The sequence below is a fragment of the Sminthopsis crassicaudata genome, chromosome 4 (genome assembly GCF_048593235.1).
Source record: "Sminthopsis crassicaudata isolate SCR6 chromosome 4, ASM4859323v1, whole genome shotgun sequence".
Taxonomy (NCBI): Eukaryota; Metazoa; Chordata; class Mammalia; order Dasyuromorphia; family Dasyuridae; genus Sminthopsis; species Sminthopsis crassicaudata.
Genome location: NC_133620.1, coordinates 429,012,404 through 429,023,477, shown reverse-complemented (window position 1 = coordinate 429,023,477; position 11,074 = coordinate 429,012,404).

Genomic DNA, 11,074 nt, shown 5'->3' with positions numbered 1-11,074 from the left:
AAAAGAGTCAAACTAAAACCCTCTCCTTGTAGTTTCCAAACATGCCAACCCTATGCTTGGCACACCAAGGGTCTCTGCCCACTGGAATACTGTTTCCAGTGCCCTCTTCTCTTTTCCCATACCTATTTCCTTAATTAGACTTTAACCTTACTTCTAGTCCCCATAATAAACCTCTTTTATCAATCTAGGTTTTTGGGTCTGTAAATTCCTTTACAGAGAACTGCGCCACCAGAAAGTGAATCCTCGGAACTCCCTACCCTTGTGCCAACACTAGACCTCATTTAACTCCCTGACCTAATTTCATTTGGATACCCCAAATCTAAACCTCATCATTATCAGCACTATCTGTTGTAGCCACAATATTTTAAAATAAAGTATAAAGATCACAAAGCTAGAGATGGAAGCTATCTTGTTCAACTCCTTCATTTTATAGATGATTAATACGAGCTTCAAGAAGCTTATGAGATTTACCTGAGGTTGCTCAGGTTTCTTCTCTAATAAAGAAGAATAAATAAATAATTCAGAGATTTTAAGACTTAATGACCCTATTTTCTCCTTTTCTTAAACAATAATAAACTCAGTAATCACTGGTAATGATGATTGGAGAAATTGAAACACCCAAGTACAACTTCCTTTATGAATTTTTTAAAAAATATTTTATTCTGAACTTATGGTTAAGGATATACTGACTTACATAAGAAGGATGGTGCAATATAAAGAAAACTTGTCTTAGACTCAAAAAATCCAAGTGTGAACCCAAATTCTAATACTGAATAGCTGGACAAGTTTCAATGCCTCTTCTAAGTCTTATATTCCTTAACTATAAAATGGGGACAATTATGTTTGCATTACCTACTTGAGGACTGTTCTGAAGAAAGTGTTTTTGTAAATTCTAAAATATCAAGTCAATGTGAATTATCATTAAAATCTATGAACTAAAGCCTACAGTTAAGCCATTTTTGTTTAAATATGGTCAGTGTAGATATTTATTTCACATCTCAAATTATTTACTAAGTGGAAACAAGAAGGGAGGAGCAGGTCAAGCAACTCCCCAGATTTCTTAATTTCCAAAGGTTCATGTGACCGACACTGAAAGGCACTGTAAAATTTAGCACCTTAGAGAATGCCAAATCCTGATAAGTACTTAATACATGCTCTGGTTTAAGTTGATGAATACAAATCAGCTACTAGATGGCATCCCATTAATCTTCATGATGTTCCCAGGAGGTAGGTGTCAGGTATTACAAGTTTCATTTATATCATTGTGCCAACCATGAAATAGACACCAGCGTACATGATCAGAATTCAAAAGCAATAAAAAAGTGGTAATAAAAATTAGGTGGAGATGCTAGGAGGAATTATGTGTGAGCATTGTGTGTGTGTGTATATGTGTGTGTGTGTAAATCATCTCTTTGGTTTCCATAGGAGTCAATATCTGTGGGAGAGCTGAAGATATTTGCTGCAGGGAAATGCTTGTTTGCTTATATTAGAACTGCAGTAGGAGGTAGAGAGAAATAGCATTTGTTAAAATGGATAACCAAAGTAATTTTACTTATGATAATGTGTCCTAGATTTAAGAAAAAATGATGAATTCTTGATGTGGGAGGAACCTCTGGGATAGCAAAAGCCCCTGAGTTTGAGTGGTGGGTCTGATATGTCCCTTAAAGGGCCTCAGTTTCCTTTTCTATAAAATGTAAATGATAACATACTGCCTGCCTGAAGGATTTGTTGTGAGGATTTAGATAAATAAAATTACTTTGTAAAATCATCAACCCGCATATAAATGACAGTTGATTGTAATATTATCAATATCTTATTGGTTTTCCCCCTCTGGAGCATTTTCTATCACAAATGGAAATGCACTGTACTATCAAGCATATTTTGTTGCTGTTCAGTCATGTCTGACACTTCACGACCTCATTTGGGATTTTCTTGGCAAAAGTACTGGAGTGATTTGCCATTTTCTTCTCCAGCTCATTTTACGGAGGAGAAAAGTGAAGGAAACACAGTTAGTGACTTGCCTAAGGTCATGCAACTAGTAAATATCTGAAAACAGATTTGAATTTAGGAAGATGAGTTTCAGTATTCTTAACCATTCAACAATCCCCCCAAAAGTTCCCAAAAATGTTATTGAGAGTGTGTCTGACAATAATCCCACTAAGCACCTGCCACAGAAAATATGAGTTCTTCTGCTTTGTCAAGGAAATCTCAAAGCTGTTTATAATCTCCTTTTAAGATAATATTTTTTAGATCATTGGCAAAATATATATATATATATATTCTCGGACCCAACACAGGAAAGAGTCAAATAAAAATGTTAAGCTCAGATGGTAACTCATTCTTAAAAATGTTTGAACCATATAAAACTAGCAGTACTTTATGTATGCATAGTTTTAAAAGCATTTTTATATATATCATCTAAGAGAAATCTGATAATTTCATGCTTTTGATAATAATAGGAAACATTTTTATTGCACTCACTCTAGGCTAAGTGCTTTACAATTATCTCAGTGGATCCTCAAACAACTCTTGAAGTAAGTGCTATTATTATTCACATTTTATAGATAAGGTAATTAAGGCAGTCAGAGGTTTAAGAGACTTTCAAAGACATACAGCTACTAAGTGTTTGCGGTAAGATTTGAACTCAGATCTTTCTGATCTCAGGCCCATTATTCTAAGCACTGAGACATCTAGCACAGCAAAGAGAGGGTAATTGTTGTGGTGGCCCTTGTTGTAATCAAGAAATTGTGGTGAGGAGCAGATGGTCCTGGAGTAGGAGTTAGAAGATGTAAGATGAAAACCAAGATCTCTCCCATTACCTATATGACCTCTATTTAACATCTCTGGGACATCTTTCTCATCAGTGAAATGAGAGGTTTAAGTTAGATGATCTCCAAATGTGTGTGTGTGTGTGTGTACACAGAAGATGGCAGAATGTGGCATGAATCTCCAGCTAAAGCCCACAGGCTCGGAATGAATGCAAAGAACAACAAAAGAAGCTCCTAAAGCTAATTCTGGGGATGGAATAAAAGGGGAAAGGAATCATAATAAAAGAAAATGGCAAAAAAGCTAAAGAACTATCTCCTTGATAATTTATTCTAGTTTTTCCCCTAGGAATAAACACGTTTATTGGTTTTCTTTTGAAAATGTAATTCTCTCCAACATTATTAAGTATCTACTATATGCTAGGCCCTGAGCATGAGAAATATAATGATAAAATAAATCAAAATTGTATTTCCTCAACAACCTATTGAAAAAATACAACATATACCACCAGACAAGTAGAGTCAAAATGGGCAATTAGGTGGCACAAGAATTTTGGGCCTGGAGTAAGGAAGATCAGAATTCAAATCTGGACTCAAGACACTGACTGTGTGGCCCTGGGCAAGTTACTTAAGTCTGTTTGCCTTAATTTCTTCATCTGTAAAATGAGCTGGAGAAGGAAATGGCAAAGCACTCCAATGTCTCTACCAAGAAAACTCCAAATAGGGTCAAGAAGAATCAGACAAAACTGAACAACTAATCAAAATAATACAAAGCAATTTCAGGAGAGAAAGAGGGACAATAACTGGGGCATTAGGGAGGGAGGGAGGTCCATCAGAAAAAGTCTCATGTAGAAAGCATCTGAGTTATATCTTGAAGACAGCTAAGAATTCCAAAACATGTATGTGATAAGGTAATAAATTTTAAATATGATCCTTCTCCCTACCAAGCCTGGCTCAGCTTATTCTTTCAATTCCAAATGGTAAATGTAATCAAGTTCTTTGAATTTTGTTTTACTTTTACTTTTATATCCCAGAACTTAGGATATTGCCTGACCTGGAGAAAGCACTTCAGATGCTCTGATGATTGAGCTGATGATTTTAATGATTTGATGATGACATTTGGATGGTTAATTGAGGAACACAGGGGACCATGTGGACAAAGACCCAAGGAAGGGAGCTATCCCGTTGTCCATGGTTTTCCCTGTATTCCCAACACTGGTTCTGCAACTCTGTAGGATTTTTTTCTATGTGCTGGATTGAACTGGTTGAATGCCCAGACTCAAATAGTAGAGATTAATGGGGGGAGGGGAGGAGAGAAGGAAGGGCATCTGTCTAGAGAGTGGGCTCTAGTGTGATATAAGAAGGCTTTCTTTAGCCCTGTTCCGTTCATTGCTATCAGTGTCTTGAATGAAGGTATAGATAGATATCATGAAGCTGGAAGGAAAAGATAATGTACTGAATAACAGAATTGGATCCACAAGGATGTTGACAAGCTGAAAGAATTAAACAAATGTATAAAAAGATAAAGTTTTAAAAGAAGGACATATAAAGGCCTATACTTTCATATGAAAACATCTACTATATGAGTATTGGATAAGAAAGAATATTATGATGGCAAATACATGTATATATTGATATATGCATATAAAATAGAAATTTATATATAATAAAGCATAATTTATATATATATAAATTATACATTAGATAATAAATTATATATATATGGATTATATATTCATATATATACATATATATATATATGAATTCCTACTCCCACAGAAGGTATTTGATAAAGTGACATCTCCTCCTCAGAGTTCCAAGAGTATTCCTTTTTTCAAAAATAATTTTTATTTCATTAAATATGTTCCAATAACATGTAAGTAAAAACCTTTTTAACATTCATTTTTTAAAATTTTGAGTTCCAAATTCTTTCTCCCTCCTACCTCTTCCCCACCCCATTAAGAAGACAATTGATTATGGAGGTGAAAGCATGAAAAACATTTCCATATTAGCCATGTTGCAAAAGAAAACACCCCCCAAAAAAAAACCAAGAAGAAAAAATAAGAGAGCAATAAAATTATATTTCAATCCTCACTCAAAATTCATCAGTTCTCTTTTTGGTAGTACTTAACATTTTTTTTTATCATGGGGCTTTTGGAATTATCTTGGATCATTATCTAGATCAGAGTAGCTAAGTTTTTCATAGTTGATCATTCTTCCAACATTACTGATATTGTGTGCAACATCCTCCTAGTTCTGATCACTTCATTTTGCTTCAGTTTCTGCTCATCATTTCATGTAAACACAATATTGTTCCATCACAATCATATACCACAATTTTTTCAGTTGTTCTTCAATTGACAGACATATCAATTTCCAATCCCCCACCAGAAAAACAGTTGCTATAAGTATTTTTGTATAAATAGGTCCTTTCCCCTTTTCTTTAATTTCTTTGGAATATAAATCTAGTAGTAGCATTGATTTAAAACCCTTTTGGCATTGTAGTTCCAAATTTTCTTCCAGGATGGTTGAACTAGTTCACAACTTTACCAGCAGTATATTAGTGTTTCAATTTTTCATCTCCCCCCCCCAGCATTTGCCATTTTCCTTTTTTATGTTAGCTAATCTGATAAAGAGTGAGGTGGTACCTCAGAGTGGTTTTAATTTGAATTTCTCTAGTCAATAGAGATTTAGAGAATTGTTTCATGTAACTATTGATAGCTTTGATTGTTTCTTCTAAAGACTGCCTGTTCATATCCTTTTAGCATTTATCAATTGGGGAATGTTTCTTGCTTTTACAAATTTGCCCTCATTCCCTATATATTTTGGAAATTAGGCCTTTATCAGAGAAACTTGCTATAAAATCCTCCCCTCCAACTTTCCTGTTTTCCTCCTATTTTGGCTACATTCATTTTATTTGTACAAAAACTTGTAATTTCACATAATCAAAATTATCATTTTACTTCCCACAATACTCTTTAGTTCTATTCCTCAAGGGATACTTCTAAAGAACCAAAGGTTCTCTCTTCCCATCTCTCATGTCCCAATTTGTGTGCTTCCCACAAAATTATGTGTCAACAACCAATTAATCAGCCAGCCTTAAGTAACATTTGGAAAAGAAAATCTACTATAGTGATACAGTGAGAACAGTTGGTACAAAATACCCTACCAACTCTGAAAAACAATCAGTGACAGTCTCTCACAAGTCAAACAGAGTCCAAGAGAAAATGGGCTCAAACTTAAATATAACAGGTGGCAAAGGGGTATTCCTAGTTTCTGGAAGTCCTTTTCTCCTATTCATGAGCTGCTCAACATATTTTTCATAAGCATGTTATAATTTCTTTATTTAAGCTTCTCATATAGCCACTAGTCTATATTTAATATATGCTTCGCTCCCAATGGAAACATTGAAATCAGCTTAATCTGAGTATGCTACTAAAATGCTGACAAGAAAATAGAAAGTCCAGGTCTCCAGACTCCAGAGGTAATGAAGATAGTGAAGGTGAGGGGCAGTTAAGTTGAAGATCTAAGTCAAAATTGGAGCTGAGACCTCTCCTTCCCTCCAGAGCACTTCCTTTTCAAGTAGATTAGCCTCAAACTCTACTTGTTCCAGTCTTTCAAACCAACCTGGTTATGTCTACCTTGACAAGGTATAAATGACCCTTGCAACTATGGCCAAGTTTCTTGGCTTTTCCAAAAGAATTTGAAGGACATTTTGCTTTAACATAAAAGCCATAGTTGATTGATAAATGATTGTGATGTATTCTTATCCAGTAAAGAGATAACAGGTTAAAGTGGAGTTTTCAATCCAACCCTTACAAATAGAAATATAATATCTAAGATGAGGGACTCCTACTATACTTTGCCCTGGCCAAACCATATGTGAATTATTTTATTCAGTTGAAAAGACAAACTGGAGGGGCAGCTAGGTGGCGCAGTGGATAGAGTACCAGCCCCGAAGTCAGGAGGACCTGAGTTCAAATTTGAGCTCAGATACTTAATACTTCCTAGCTGTGTGACTCTGGGCAAGTCACTTAATTCCAATCGACTCAGGGGGCGACAGGGAGAACAACAATGTTGTTGAGTGGAGTATGTCACTGAAAAATGAGATGAAGGACCTGGAAATGGTTAATCTGGAGAAAAGAGAACTTGGAGATTGGAATATTACAGGTATCTTCAAATATTTGAGGTACTGTCATTTGGCAGAAGAATTCAATCATTTTGACAATTTTCATAGGGAATAATTTAGACCAAAAGGGACATTTTAAAGATGCAGATTTTTAGCTTGATATTAGGTACCATAATTTTACATTCTATATTATATATATTATATTTTAACAATCATAACCATATTTTAACCATTAGAGTGTCTTAAAAATATAATTGACCTCTTGAAGACCCATTCTTTTATGCCCCTGTCATAAGAGTTGCAGAGGGAATTCTTTCTCACTCTGAGATTCTATCATTTATTTGATATTTACAAAACCCTGTAAGATAGGTATGGCAGGATATCTGTACTTTAGAGATGAGAGTGAAGTCAAACAACTTTCCTAGTCACACAGATAGTGAGAGGTAGGGCTAGAAAGAGTCCTCAATTCTTCTGACCAAAGTTCTTTTTTTTTTTTTTTTTTTTTTTTTTTTTTTTTGTTTATATCCATCCTACCTTTATCTACTCTCTAACTCCCTCACCCCACCCTAATTCAATTTCTTTGGGGAAATGGGAAGTATTTGAAGCATCCTCATTTTTCTTCCTGCTTGTTTCACCTCATTATCAAGGCATTCAGGATGTTCTTTTGCAAAGGCAACAGAATAACTTCCTGAGAAACCAAGAATTTCTGGTTCTCTAACTCTTTGGTTGTGGGTTTTAATGTAATTTATTCAAATAAACAAAAAAATCCATTTTATCTCTCTCTCCCACACTCCCTAGAAAAAGGAAAACAAAAAACAAAACAAAACACTTTTGTTACAAAGATTCATAGTCAAACAAAACAAATCGCTATGCATTTGACTCTTTACATAAATATTCATTTCATTCTGCCCCATTTCCTTCATTCCTCTGTCAAGAGATAGGTAGCATGATTCCTCATCAGTATTCTGAAATTGGAGGTGGTCTATTTGATGATCAGAGTTCTCAGGACTTTCAAATTTGCAGGTTTTTTTCTTATTTTATCACTTGTTCTTCTAGTTCTTCTCATTTGATTTCATTCTGTATAAATTCTTAAAAGAGATTCCAAGAAAAGAAAAATGAACAGACTCTGTAAACTTTGAATCATCTCTGGCTCTTTGCTTTTCCTTGAGGCAAAAAATACTTTGTGACTTTGGTTATACTGATTCAGTGATCCGCTATAACTTTGAATTCAATTTTCTGTTTCTGTCACATTTTCCTAGATGATAGCACCTTTTTGTGGGGCCCCTATCAAGTGCTAACTGCAAGGGGGTATCTGACCAAGCATTTCCTTTGGACTCTAGTTGGCCCCAATGAGGAACACTTGGCTCTTATATCAATATAGGTCAGAAGGGGGTTTCAAAAAGGCAGCATTGTCACACAGGGATGTGCTTATACAGCCATGGCAGTAAGATGCCAACGGGGAATGGCATGGTTAGGAATTTTCCTCCCTCTACTTGGCCCAGCTTCACTAGTGGCTAGATTATGCAACAACTCACAAAGTGATCCCAGAACCCTAGCCCCTCCAGGTTCAAACTTAGAGAGACTTTTAAACAAAGAAGACTAAATGCATCTTTCTCCTGGCATTTTTCCTTCCTAATTTTGGGATAACTGAATAGTGCAAAAGGGAAGTAATCTGGACACTTGAGTAATCACTGTTTTAGGAAGCTGTTTTGGTATCCAAGAAACACTCAGGCCTTTACTATAAGTCTTTTGAGTTAGAAACAAATACCAAATTTTGCCACAAGTACAATTTTAACCTTACAATTGAAATCATTCTGATGATTTCTAAACTTCATCTAAAACTCTTCTAATCCCCAATTCATTTAAGTATTTTATTTGGACAAGAGCTCTTGAGTTGTAGTGTTTGCTCTTTGAAAGTCACACTGAAGGACATCCAGTAAAAATATATCCCAATTCATAGAATGCATGTATATCTTCCAGTTTTTATCTCAAGGATATTGTCCACAGAAATTGAAGACTCAGGTCTCAAAATGCAAATCATTGTTATCTCAAAAATGTATTAATGATACTACCCCACAGGAATGGGATCCTGAGATTAACTGTGAAAGAGAGTCTTGCCTAGATACTGGTACCTATAATAACAGAGAATATAGTAAGAACGAAAGATAAAGTATTAACTTTGAAAGGTAGAAGAGTTTCCTTACTGGACTTCTTATCTTCTTTCATTTATTGAAGAGGAGGGAGAGAGAGAAAGACAGGAAATGAAGAGGAAAAATAGGAGGCAGAGACAGAGAAGGAAGAAAGCAGGAGAGGGGAGAGAGGGAAAAAGAAGGAGAAAAGAAAGAAGAAGAAGAAAAGGAGGAGAAGAAGAAAAGCAAGAGGAGGAGGAAAAGGATGAGAAGGAAGAGGAGGAGGAGAAAAAGAAGAAAAGAGGAGAAGGTAGAGAGAAAGAGAGAGTAGCCCCACTTCAGTGCTCATCCTTAAATCAAAGGATTAAAGGGTCATTGATCTCATCAATGGGTGATGTGCCTACATTTTTTTCCTGGAGAAATAATTGTTAAATATTTATCAGCATACAACTGTATACAAAAATTAATAAAAGGTAAGTTTAGGGGAAGTAGGAGATGGAGGATCAGAAGCTTCAGAAGGTGGTATTTGAGGTGACTCAAAATAAATAAGTGATTCTAAAAAGAAAAGGGAGAAGAGAGATAGTCAAGGCATTGGGGACAACCAACATAGAGATATGGAAATGCAAAATGGAGTGGACAAATGTGAGGAATAGCAAAAAAGGCCAGCTTAGCTGGATTGTAGTGTGAGAAAAGAAGTGATGTACATAATGGGACTGGAAAGATTGGGCCAAGTTGTAAAGGACTCTAAATGCTAGCCAGAAAAATTGATTTTAATCAATTTTTAATTAAGTTAATAGGAAGCCATCAGCTTATTCATTAAGAAAGTGACATGGTCAGACCTGTGCTTTAGGAAGCCACTGGCATCTGTGTGGATGATGAAGGCATCATTGAAAGCAGAGAGAATTAAGAAACTGTCATAGATGGTCAAATAAGAAGTGGTCAGAGTCTGAACCATGTGGTTGTGATTGATGAGAGAGATACGATGGAGGTGGAAATAAGGAGATTTGGATACTGTTATGATATATAAAGTGAAGGAGGGCAAAGAATTTAGGATGATCTCAAGTTCTGGAAATGTTGACGACTGGAAGAATGGTAATATCCTCAATAAAAATAGAGGTGTATGGAGGAGATTGGGCTGGAGGGGAAAGATTATAAACTATTATAGACATGTTGGTTTTGAGATAGGGCATACAAGTTTGAAATATCCAACAACCAGATGGACACACTAGCTTTGGAGAGAGTAGATTGGTGAATAAATTGATGTTAGGAGTCATCAACATAGAGTCATAAATATCAACATAGGTAATTAAATCTTTGGGAACACTAAATAAGTGAGAGAAAAGAAAGAGAAGATGGAATGGGATGGGGCCTTGGAAAACACCAACAGTTAGCAGATTTGGTTTGGGTGATGAACTAGCAAAGACCAATAAGGAGAAGTGATAAAGCTAGAGGGAGAACCAAGATAGAAAAATGTCAAAAACAAAACAAAACAAAACAAACAAAAAAAATAACAGAGGAAGGGCTGGAGAAAATTTCAAAGGAAGAGGGGAATTAATGAAAATCACAACCAATCAATACTTGCCTTATATAGTGGGTAACACCCTTTTCCTCCTGTAACAGATCCCACAGTAGATGTACATAGCTAGTTGGAGGTGGGCACCAATGAGACACGTGGATTACCCATGCTCATATCTTGCTCTCACTACATAACTAGCCCTCCTCCTTTCCTTCAATGATAGCTATCTCTTATGTCACTCTCCACACATAGGTCATAATTGAAAATATGCTACAGCCTACTTTCGCCCACCATGCCTTTCATGGAGCCCAATGGTAAGATGTAATTAATGTAGTGTGATATTGGTGATTTAAGCAGTGACAAATTATAAGGATGCTACTGTAACAGGCTCCCACAGGCTTAAAAGGAACATTTGTTCTATCTTAATGATGGGTCATGATAACCATTCTTAGACATTTCTCTTTATATTTTTAAGTGGTTATCTGCCTTTCATCTGGCATCTGATTATATGGGCCTTGCCTATAACAGGCAAGTT